Raw genomic sequence first — 11,757 nt, 5'->3', positions numbered from 1 at the left:
ATAACATTTGTTTTGTTTTGATATAAGTATAAAATGATGAATTTTTAGATATCAGAATTTTTGTTGGCCAAGTGTGTAACAACATATAAGGAATTTGTCTCTGGTAGTCAGGGCAGCCCTGGTACAAAATTCAGAACATTAGAACAAACAAATTAACGAGAACAAAGAAGAAGAGACATTAAGTTACAGATGTGCATGATGCAGTCTTCTTCATTTACTACATTTAAGAGTGTGTCGATGCCCCACATTATGTTAAGCTTAAACAGAGTGCCTTGACCCGATTGCAGTTCGCATTATAGACCAGTGCAATGACAATTGACCTCTCCGTGGATATTGCGCAATCCGCGTCACTGACCAATCAGAGGCCAGAGATCTGCATAGACCAAAGCCCGTTTTTGCTCCCGCCATTTTCTCTGACAACATTGAATGGTCCAGTATAGGTTTAGTTAGCGTTTTATCGCGTATTTGGGTTTTATTTAACAAAAAATATGGTTAAGAGGTGTAGTCACGGACTTTGTAATAGTGATGACAGGTATCCTGAAAGGCTAGTTGGTGGAGTTCGATTCGTACCCTTTCCAAAACTGAAGACCCAGTACGAAAAATGCCTTCGATGGATCAAACTTTGTGGAAGACCGCATCATCAACTAAATCCATCTAATATCAACCGGAACACATATGTTTGCACGAAGGTATGCCCTATATTTGAGTTTCAATACATGTCTCGTATAAATGAATTCGAAGTTCTTCACTAGCATAACACTGCTGCGTGTGAATGATTGCCACACTTATTCTTTGTTGAGCGATATTTAGCGATGATCGGACTGCACAAACGTATTGATTTCTTGCTGGCTCGCGGCCGAAGCTTAACCAGACTGTATTTGCACGAAGATATGCCCTAAATTTGATTTTTAATACACGTCTCATATAAATGAATGAGGGTTAACCCCTAACCCTATTCATCATTAGCCTCTCTTTCCTCCCTGGTTCTCGTAACACCAATTTCGGACACCTTCGCTTGTATTGATTCACCCCCCTTCCAACTTGGTGCAACTGGACCCCATCCTTCCCTCTTCCTGCTTTGTTGGGGCTGCTACGTGGAAGATAGAACAAGTTTCAGAGAACACAACCCGATCCCAAGATCAGACCACTAGTTTGTCTCTTTGTGCCTCATATGCACATTATTATGGAATGCTGAATTGACTTCAGCACGCCGAGGAGATGCCTAGAGAGATGGATGTTGAAAAAGAAAAACATTTGTTGTGACAGAAGATAATTTGCCACATTAATGAGGGAAATGTGTAACAGATATACATATGACTAAAAACTACTGAGGGCTCCTTGGCCAGTTAAGTTTAATTTAATCGCCAACCGCAAAGATCACTCTGACACCTGTTCAAAGAGCTGTTGAGTTTGATACACTCATTTTGTATTTAGCCTTGAAGGTGTGACAAGAAAGGAGGAGATAGATAGGAACATCCAGGATATAAGACATCTAAGATGAAGTATTCTGCAACCTTTTTAAAGCCTTCATTTAAAACCCAAGAGTGTTTTTAGTGGCTTCATTATTTAGACAAGATGGGAAAAGCAAAGGAGGATATGTGAGTGTTACTTCATTATTAGTAATGGAGGAGGTAGGAATGAAGTACAATAATTGTCTTGACTTTTAATTGGATATCTAAAGCACCTTCTTAATTGACTTTTCTATCCCTGCTAATATAAAATGTGCGCACTGAAATTGAACCCAGGGGGTCAGGGTTAGCAAGAGGAGAATTGATTTGATGAGTTGAACACCGGACGCTTCATCAAAAAATTCAATTTAGACAACCTTAGATTGACTGGTTAATTTCTAACGACTTACCTGTAATGGCTTTCCTTACTGTTGCCTTAATTAAGTTTTCACAGTAAAGTATTAGCTGGGGAACAGCACTAAAAAAGCTTGTTAACAAATGTTTCAGTAGTGGTCAAAACACACCAAAACACGTAAATATGGAGATTTTAAAAGGACAAATGCTTTTACGTGATATGTATGTGTGTTTCTTCTTCTTTTCCTTTCGGCTTGTCCCATTAGGGGTTGCCACAGCATGTCATCTTTTCCCATCTAAGCCTATCTCGTGCATCTTCCTCTCAAACACCTTGTGTCCTCATGTCCTCCCTCACAACATCCATCAACCTTTTCTTTGGTCTTCCTCTCGCTCTTTTGCCTGGCAGCTCCATCCTCAGCACCCTTCTACCAATATACTCACTCTCTTGCCTCTGCACATTTCCAAACCATCAAAGTCTGCTCTCTCTAACCTTGTCTCTAAAACATTCACCTTTGGCTGTCCCTTTAATGAGCTGATTTCTAATCCTATCCAACCTGTTCACTCCAAGCAAGAACCTCAGCATTTTCATTTCTGCTACCTCCAGTTCTGCTTCCTGTTGTTTCTTCAGTGCCATGATTGTTTTTTAACAATTTATTTGTGTGATACACCTGCAAATACGTATTTGAACACCTGAGAAAACCAATGTTAATATTTGCTACAGAAGCCTTTGTTTGCAAAAACAGAGGTCAAACGTTTCCTGTAGTTGTTTACCAGTTATGAACAAACAACAGGAGGGATTTTGGCCCACTCCTCCACACAGATTTTGTCTAGGTCAGATAGGTTTCTGGCTGTCGCTGAGAAACATGGAGTTTCAGCTTCCTCCAAAGATTATCTATTGGGTGTAGGTCTGGAGACTGGCTAGGCCATGCCAGAACCTTGATATGCTTCTTACGGAGCTATTCCTTGGTTTTCCTGGCTGTATGCTTCGGGTCACTCTCATGTTGAGAGACCCAGCCACGACCCATCTTCAATGCTCTGACTGAGGGAAAGAGGTTGTTCCCCAAAATTTCACAATACATGGTCGCGGTGATCCTCTCCTTAATACAGTGTAGTTGTCCTGTCCCATGTGTAGAAAAACACCCCCAAAGCACGATGCTACCACCCTCATGCTTCACAGTAGGGATGGTGTTCTTGGGATGGAAGTGATTATTCTTCTTCCTCAAAACACGATTAGTGGAATTGTGACCAAAAGATTCAATTTTGGTGTCATCTGACCACAAAACTTCTTCCACGAGTCCTCTGTAGCATCCAAATGGTCATTGGCAAATTCAAGACGGGCCTTGACATGTGCTGGTTTAAGCAGGGGAACCTTCCGTGCCATGCATGATTTCAAACCATAATGTAGTGTATTACCAACAGTCACCTTAGAAACGGTGGTTCCAGTTCTTTTTGGGTCATTGACCAAGTCCTGTCGTGTAGTCCTGGGTTGATTCCTCACCTTTCTAAGGATCATTGAGACCCCATGAGGTGACTTCTTGCATGAGGCTCCACTCCAATTGAGATTGGCCGACATGTTTAGCTTCTTCTATTTTCTAATGATTGCTTCAACAGTGGACCTTTTTTCACCAAGCTGCTTGGCAATTTGTCCATAGCCATTTTCAGCCATCTGGAGTCTTTGGTCTTGGCCATGTTACAAGTTTGAGTCTTACTGATTGTCTGAGGTGGACAGGTGTCTTTATGCAGCTAACAACCTTGCACAGGTGCATCTGATTCAGGATAATACATGGAGTGGAGCTGGACTTTTGAAGGAGGACTAACAAGTCTTTGAGCGGACATGATTGTGTAAGAACACGGATGTCACCTGTTGTTAACATTTGTCCCGTAACTGCTCTTTGCACTGCTTGAAGCCAATTCGCACCACCAGATTACATGGGCAGATGTTTCCACATCAACACACTCACATCAGTGGGAGAAAAAGGTTTGTAAAACATAGCAGAGTTACAAGTAGCCGGGTCAGCTTTGGCTAACATGGGTGCCTGCAAGATTTGGGAACGAGTTACAGGCTGATGAGGAGGAAAAGCTGGACCTTCGGACGATTCCTGTGGGTCTTCAGGACCTCTGGTTCGATCTAAAACGGAGTCAGGGTGGGCACCTGTAAGATTCTGGACATGAGACTTGAATTCTGCTACTTCATTCTGGAACTGAGCAACATACAACCTGTTTTCTGCTTCCCCATTCGAAGAGCATCTAGCTGTGTGTTCCGCAGTGTAGACAGCAACTTCCTGTTCTCTTTTCAGTCGGGCTGCTTCTTGTTCAGCACAAAGGGCGCGGTCTTGCTCTTCCGCTTCAGCGTTCACTCTATCTTCATGTTCAGTAGCGGTTCTCTTAAGTCAGTGACTCCCAAACAGTGTGCCGGGGTATATTAGTGTGCCATGAGCACTCTTCAGGTCTGCCGTAGGAAGTTACCCAATTTTATGTAATTGCTAAAAAAAAAAAAAAAACACCTTTATTCCAAGAAATAATGAATCTTTATTCATTTATTTATGCTAGTGAGGCACAATGACAGACAGAGCAAAAAAATCCTCTTCTATTAGATGGCAGGAAGTACATACAGTAATTAATTGATCAATTTTTGGCGACATTTACTTTTGTTGGTGTGCCGTGGGATTTTTCAATTGTAAAATATGTGCATTGGCTCTATAAAGGTTGGAAATCACTGTCTTGATTGTTGATTTGAAGTTGACTTCTGATATTTTGTGGAACCTCTTGGTGTCTGTTTAATTCTGCCATGTACAGTCCTAGCTGAGTCAAACATGTGAATGCGTCAGCTCTCAAGTTGGCCACTTTTTCCAATCTGCCTTATAATTCTCTAATTGTCGCAGTCACTCCAGCAGCCACATTTTCCGCAACTGTATTCATGTTCGATGTCTATTGTGCACGAGTGAGAGACGTTTGATCGTCTCCATCTACTTCGAGCCGGCCCGCAGTCACATTCAATACTGGAGCCTGAAATTCATTTTGAAGCTTTCCTGGCTTCATGGTAAGGTGACGGTCCAAATGGATGAGTTGGAGACAATACCCAAGGCCGTTTCGCCTCCAAGTAAGGAGGCAGCGCGGCGGGCAATTTGGGTGTTGACGGTATACCAGACCAACACTTTCCTCCTTGACAGACAAACGGGACAACTTTAACGCACATCCCATTGCCATCATTCTTGCTTTCGCTTAAATTTCCACAACTTTCTTAGCATTCTCTCTTACCTTTCTACCTTTTGGAGACAACCTGGTCATTTTTCCCACTTCCAACGTTAGAGCCACCACTCTTTTAACACAAGCTTTTTCCGTTTCTTTCATTAATCTCACCAAACATACAGTTGAGACAATGGAGGGAAGCATCCATTCTCGCAACACTTCCTCATCCATTCTTTCAACTGTTCTTTCTCACTATCTCGTTCTTTTTCAGGCAACCCTCCAACACACACATCACGCACATTTTACACTTGTTCACTTAGGAAGAATTTTTTAGAAGTGTTTGGTATTTGCCGTAAATCAAACCATTCACTTTCCCTATTAAACTGTCCCTGTATTTTGTTTTAAATCGAACCCCCCCACCTCTCTCTCTTTTTTAGTCAACAGGTCTTTCTATTTGGAACAGATAAGTGACAAAGCGACAATAACGCGGAGGGTGGGCCTCCTTGCATATTCACGCAGCCAACAACTCAAAGAACGCATCTTTAAAAAATGCAAATGTATAAAAACAGGAATGAGAACAGCAAACGTACACGTCGTGTTGCCTCCGTTGGCTTCGCACTCACACACACACACACACACACACACACACATATACACATGCACACACGCTTGACTCACCAGGCTACAATCATGTGTATGCATGCGCGCAAGACAGTCACCCGCGACCCGCGAGCCAGCAGATGCCGAAGGACACTACTTTTTTTTTTAACTACCATTGAGTATTGTCATACCCATCTTTGGCTCTTTTATTAAGGTCACTTTAATTTATACAATTTATGTCATCTCTCAGATGTATTATTATTATTATTATTATTATTATTATTAACGAGACAACCTCCCGGTCCAGAAAGTTTTGGCTGGCCTCAACCCATCGGTGTGTTCTGCCAGTTCCGGTATTTACAGCTTTTTTGTGTCGGCACAACCTCCGAACATACTAAACAGTTTTTAGAGTGGTACGCCCACATACTTTATAGCTTCTAACCCACCTTTAATCCAGGACTATACCACCCAGTTTCCCCTACTGTCCAACCAGCCAGAAACTATAATTTCACAATGTCACAAATTCAAACGTGACACGGACCTCATCCCTAGTTAACAGACAGATCATTTTTGGGGGATAAATGTCCTCTTACCTTATCAATTGTTGGCCAGCCAATGGTCTGTCTGTCCAAAATCACGTCAGGGTCACCAATTGTTGGAGGATGCTTTTTTCCTCCGCGTCTTCGTTTTATTTCAGGAAGTAAGAATGCTGGTTGTCCAAATAAAGGCTGGAGACGATGAACAGTTTCTTCTAAGTTTTTTACTTACAGAATATTCCAGGCACTTATGAGTTACAAACAATGGATGTAAAGAACAGATCACAAGTGCAAAGGTACAGAGAAAGCACACGTCCTTTATCTTGTCAGAAGGGTGGACCATGGGCGGTATCAAACCTGTGGCATGACATCAGGGCTTTCCACTCAGACAAAGGGTTTCTGTGTCAACCGGTTCTATCTGGCAATGGATTATTACAAAGTGTCCAGTATGCAGTTCAGCAAGGTTAGCCTACATCCAGAGATGCAGATATCACTCAAGGACACATCTGGCTACAGAGCAGGGCCCCACTGAGGACAGCAAACGTCTGCAGTCACGACGAAAAAGGGGCATAAGACATACTTCATTTTCTATTAAACAACACCCGTCCACCTTTTTGTCTTGCTAATGTGCTTAGTGCGCCGGGAGTATCTTCACATTTTTCTCCCTCGTTTTAGACATTATGGCCCCCAAAAAGGAAAGCTGTGTCTTTTAGCAATGCTTCTGCAGGCAAAAAAAAATCCCTTACCATGCAAATGAAGTTCAAGATCAAAAAGAGATTGTAGAAAGGAGAGGCACAGCCAAACATCATATAAACATAAAGAGCTACTTTCAGTCAGTCGACCATGGTGACAACTGTTAAGGACGTATTTTAGAGCATGTGAAGAGTTCCATTTCTATGTCAGATACATGTCATATCATTATTCAAGCTGCTTATCCTCACAAGGGTTGCAGGAAATCTGGAGCCTATCCCAGCTAGCTTCGGTCAAAAGGCGGACTACACCCTGAACTGGTTGCCAGTCAGTCGCAGGGCAGATATAGACAGCATCACTGAGCGGGAATCGATCCCACACTGCCCCTACCAATGGCAGACATGTGTACCACTACACCATCATTGACTCCTATGTCAGATACAGTGATCTTAAAACAATGTTCTTTGCTACTTGTTGAGATGGAAAGGTTACTTCTGTTATAGAATGAGGACCGTGTTCCTTTGCAGCAGCTCAGCACAACCTCCCCTTCTACTTCGCCATCCACCTCTCAGCAGTAATAGTAAGTACGGCATCTTATCTGTGTATTTCAATGTATTTGTTTTTGGTATGAAATATTTTAATGTAAATTCTGATTTTAAAGGTGAAATCTGACTTACAACCAAATTTGAGTTACATTACCAGCATAGCTATGCTAAAAATTTTCTACACACCCAGTCTCATTCCTCTTGCCCGCTTTCGTTTCCACTTGCAACTTCGGGTGCTGATGAGTACCCAACTGGTTCCCTTTCTTCACTAGGCGATCGTCTCAAGTCTCCCTTCGGTTCGGGTATTGGGGTTGGTGGAGGTAACCCTTGATAAAATGAGTATACAGCTCTTCTTTTGCTGTACTTACTCTTTCTTCTCTTTGTTTGTTAGATATTATGACCACAAATTCAGCTCCTGAGGCTAAAGTTACTGGGATCAACATCCTTAGTCTGAAGGCTCCGACCACTGCTTTTTCCGCCACTTTCCACGACATTTTTCACAACTCTGGTTGCTTCACCTTCTAGAGCTTTGTCAATGCTTCTTTCTAATATATCCGTCATTTCTTCCAAATATTGTGTTGATCCACTTCTGCAGTCCACTACTCCCCAGGGACATTTACTATCATGTAGTAGGGCGAATCTCCCCCACTGGGTGTCACAACCGTTACCAAGTCTGGTTCTCTTTCTTGCAGTACTAGTTCTTTTTCTGATACATATTCTTCTCCTGCCACATGGTTCAGTTCGGCTCGGAATGCTTTGCTATAGGGCCCGAGTTTTCTGTCAGTGAAAATCACCCAGGCATCCCCACATATGTCCCATGGGCTTCCTACATAGTGGCATAATGTTATCCCATTTCTAACTTTACACGTTTTGGTTTCTTTGGGCATGGCTGGTAAGGGTCCCGTTCGTATAAGGAGAGTCATTTGCCATGTCAGCTTCACCTTTTTCTTTGGTTCTTCTGTCTTTTCTTGCGATGGTGGACTGAATAAACCTTCTATCTCTATGTCTATGTTAAGAATTCAGGGCTTGGCATTTGTTTCCTCTCAGCAAGGAATTTTATTCTCTGTAGGTAGTCTTGGTGTTCTTGATATCTGGACATTGCCCTTGCTCTTTCATTATCCACCAGTTTACATTTTATGTCAGCTTCCTTGGCCAGCATCTTCACTATTGGGTCCCACACAACGCCAGTACTAATTAGTTCGACTATATGGTATCTTTCCATCATCTTGATCCACCACTCGAGCCATTGGGGAGCTTCTCTTTGATTGTAGTCTCCTCCAGGGTGATCCACTATTATCGTCATTCTGCCAGTTCCTTTGCGTTTCTCTGCCCTAAACCGTCCTTCACCCTTCACGGCTCTTTCCACCTTTGTTGAGAGTTCCACGGGTCGAATGGATGGATTCTCTGTTTCCACCATTCTTCTTACTTCGGCCGGCCATTCTTCTAGGCCTCCATTGAATAGCACGAGTCTTATTGGTATTTCATGTTGTCCTCGAGATCGGGTCTCTGACACCACCGCTGCCGCTGCTTCTTCTGCGGGGCCAGGAGCTTGTTTTCTCCTTTCTTCGTAAACATTTTTTCTAATGTTCACTAGCGTATTTCTAAAGCCCGCTTTGCTTATCTTGACGTATTACTGAAGCCCGTCTTGCTTTTCTTAGCGTATTACCCTGGCCGTAGCCCGCTGTCGTTGTAGGAGTGGAGTTGCCTAATTCTGAAACACCCCGTGGCGCATAGGGTCATAGGCTAGTACTACAGCTCCTGGTTACTCAAAGTCGCTTTTCTTGCATCGCCTCTACCTCTTCAAATAACCAGCTGCGAACACTTCGGCTGTTCTACTGGCTGATTTTTTTTTTTTTTCGACTAAACGGTGGGATGGTTTCTTACTGTAGTCCGGAACGGTCCCAGTTTGATTCAGTCAAGGTCAAGTCTCATTTGAAGAAAAGCAAAACAAAAATTAATCCTTTTGTGGAAAAATCAAAATAATCCAGTCAAAAAGGGAGAAAAATCAACTATCTATTTTCTAAGTATGGTTCCTCTGGTTCGGGAGAAATGCGAAGTGCCTGACTTCGGGTTGGATGCCAACCTTCTACTCCCAATGGGACCGGACATACCCTGGGTATGTATACTCATGACCCTTGGTCAGTTTTAGATCTCCCGAACCTTTAGACATTCACTCAAAAGAAACTCTAAAATTAAATTGAAAAATTAAATCATTCATCCAGAAAAAAAGAAAAAAGGAAAATAAATGAAATAATACAGTTCCTCAGCTTAGGGAAGACTCAAAGGATCTGACCTTCGGGTTGGATCCCAACCTTCTACTCCCGATGGGAGTGGACATACCCTGGGTGTTTATACTCACGACCCTCTAGTCAGTTTCTGGTCTCCCTAAACTTTAGACATTCACACAAAAGAACTTAAAAATCAACTAAACAAAAAAACTTTAAAAATTAAATGAATTATCCAAAAAAGGGGAAAATCCCCACGAAGTCCTCTTTCGAAAAACAATTAGTCCACTGAAAAGGGTAAAAACTCAAAATGTGTTCAAAAAGGTTAAAAGAAAAGGCATTTGGGATGTGGACAGGGGGAAGTCTAACTTGGCTACTGAAGTTAGGGTATCTGCTATCAAAGAGAAAGGCCGATAAACTTCAACGGGCAAGCCACAGCAAGACAACAGGGAGTATGGTAAATGAGCTAAAAATGGAAATTTAATATAATCTATAATGATAACGGGTATTCGTACCGAACTTGGGAAGCCTAAATAACTTAACACATAGTTTATCATTACTCGGTTTTTGTAAGACTGTCACTGAATCTAATCAGTGTTCTGACTATAGCCTCTATTTCTCTGTTCTGATGTTCAGTTAGTCGTTCTTTCTGTCTAATAGTTTAACTCTAAGCCCTGCTGTTTCCTAGTAAGGGACTTTGCCCATCCCTCGACTCAGCCACTCCTTCTACTGAGCACCTCGCAGCTCGCTCCAACAAGCTCAGTATCAATAGCTTCGCAGTCGACCAGAGCAGCAGGTCGACTATCAAGCCCATTTACTTTACATGGGCTTTCACACTCATTCTTGAGAGTAAGTTTTTAAGGGGGAGTTTTGTCACCGTTTCTCAGACACAAAATAGTACTATCTCCTTCACTACAGATACTCCTTACCCGTAACTAAGAGTTCTTTTCCAAGAAACACTATCCTTCAAAGAGACTTATTTCGCGCCCGCTCAAGGTTGTCTGACATGACAATTTATCAGTGAGTACCGCTTCCTAAGCCCTGTGCCCAATACTTAGCAAAGCGCCTACTCGGATGAATCCCGATTTTTCGCAATAAATCAATCAATAGCCCCACGTTGGGCGCCATCTGTCAGATTCTGCTTATCCGCACGACTAATTGGGAGAAATGTCCTGACGGACTTTCCAATTAAAGGGTTAAACTACCCCTTTACCCCAGCCAACTCTAACGCCATGCGTGCAGGGGTACGGGAGCCAATTTGCCCTTCTTAGGTAACCACGTACTATCACTGGTATAATTCTGCCATTACCTTATTATAGTAGTTCTTTTACTCGCGCCCAATCATAGATGGAGAAGTCAAAAATAAGCATCCGAAGTTGCTCGAAGACTTCTCCCCGCCAGCTTGCCACACGACTATTACTCCCTACAGACTTTGTCGGCGAGAAACGAGCAAGAGCCTTGGACTTCTGTATCCAAGGTTTTTATAGCTTTTTGGTGGAACATTCTGGAAGGTTTTGGGTGTACCTACGCCCAGTGGGAAGGGCTCTCTTTGTTATCCTATTGGGCCCCTTTCGCTATCCCTGGGTTGATTTGTCACGCCCCTCTAAGCTCACTAAAATTAGGGCCAGGCGCCCGCAAACTCAACTATCATTTCCCCTTTAATCAGCAGGTGGATCCTGTAAATGTAACCACAAACTTGCGTTCAGTTTCACTCTAGTTTTTAAGCAATAGCATACATGTATCAACATCCTTGTGAATACAATTCTCTCATGCATTCTCAGGCTTGTTCTCAGTGGTTGCACATCATGTGTTGCCTTGTCTGAGAGAGACAGTCATACACAGGTCATATTCTTTTCACAAAGCAGTTTCAAAGCATCATATTCTTTATTAAAGGTTCAGTGGAAAAACAGTTAAGATCAGTTGCTTGCAAACATCCTGTGTGGTAACTCAAGGGTGTCACAGGCTTCCTGTTCAGCAACCCAGCGATGGGTCAAACATCTTGTTTGTCACTTGCAGGCAGGTTTGGTTCACTGTTGAAAAACCGTTGGGAACCGCAGGGTGTGAACAGCTGCTGAAATGCATCCTGTTAATGTCTTTTATGTCGAAAACAAAATGTGAATACAAAGATGTGAAAATAATTGGGTTCTTAAGGTTGCTGACTTTGATATCT

The sequence above is a fragment of the Syngnathoides biaculeatus genome, chromosome 9 (genome assembly GCF_019802595.1).
Source record: "Syngnathoides biaculeatus isolate LvHL_M chromosome 9, ASM1980259v1, whole genome shotgun sequence".
NCBI classification, from domain to species: domain Eukaryota; kingdom Metazoa; phylum Chordata; class Actinopteri; order Syngnathiformes; family Syngnathidae; genus Syngnathoides; species Syngnathoides biaculeatus.
The sequence above is the reverse complement of the archived record's forward strand: the minus strand, read 5'-3'. Positions refer to the sequence as shown.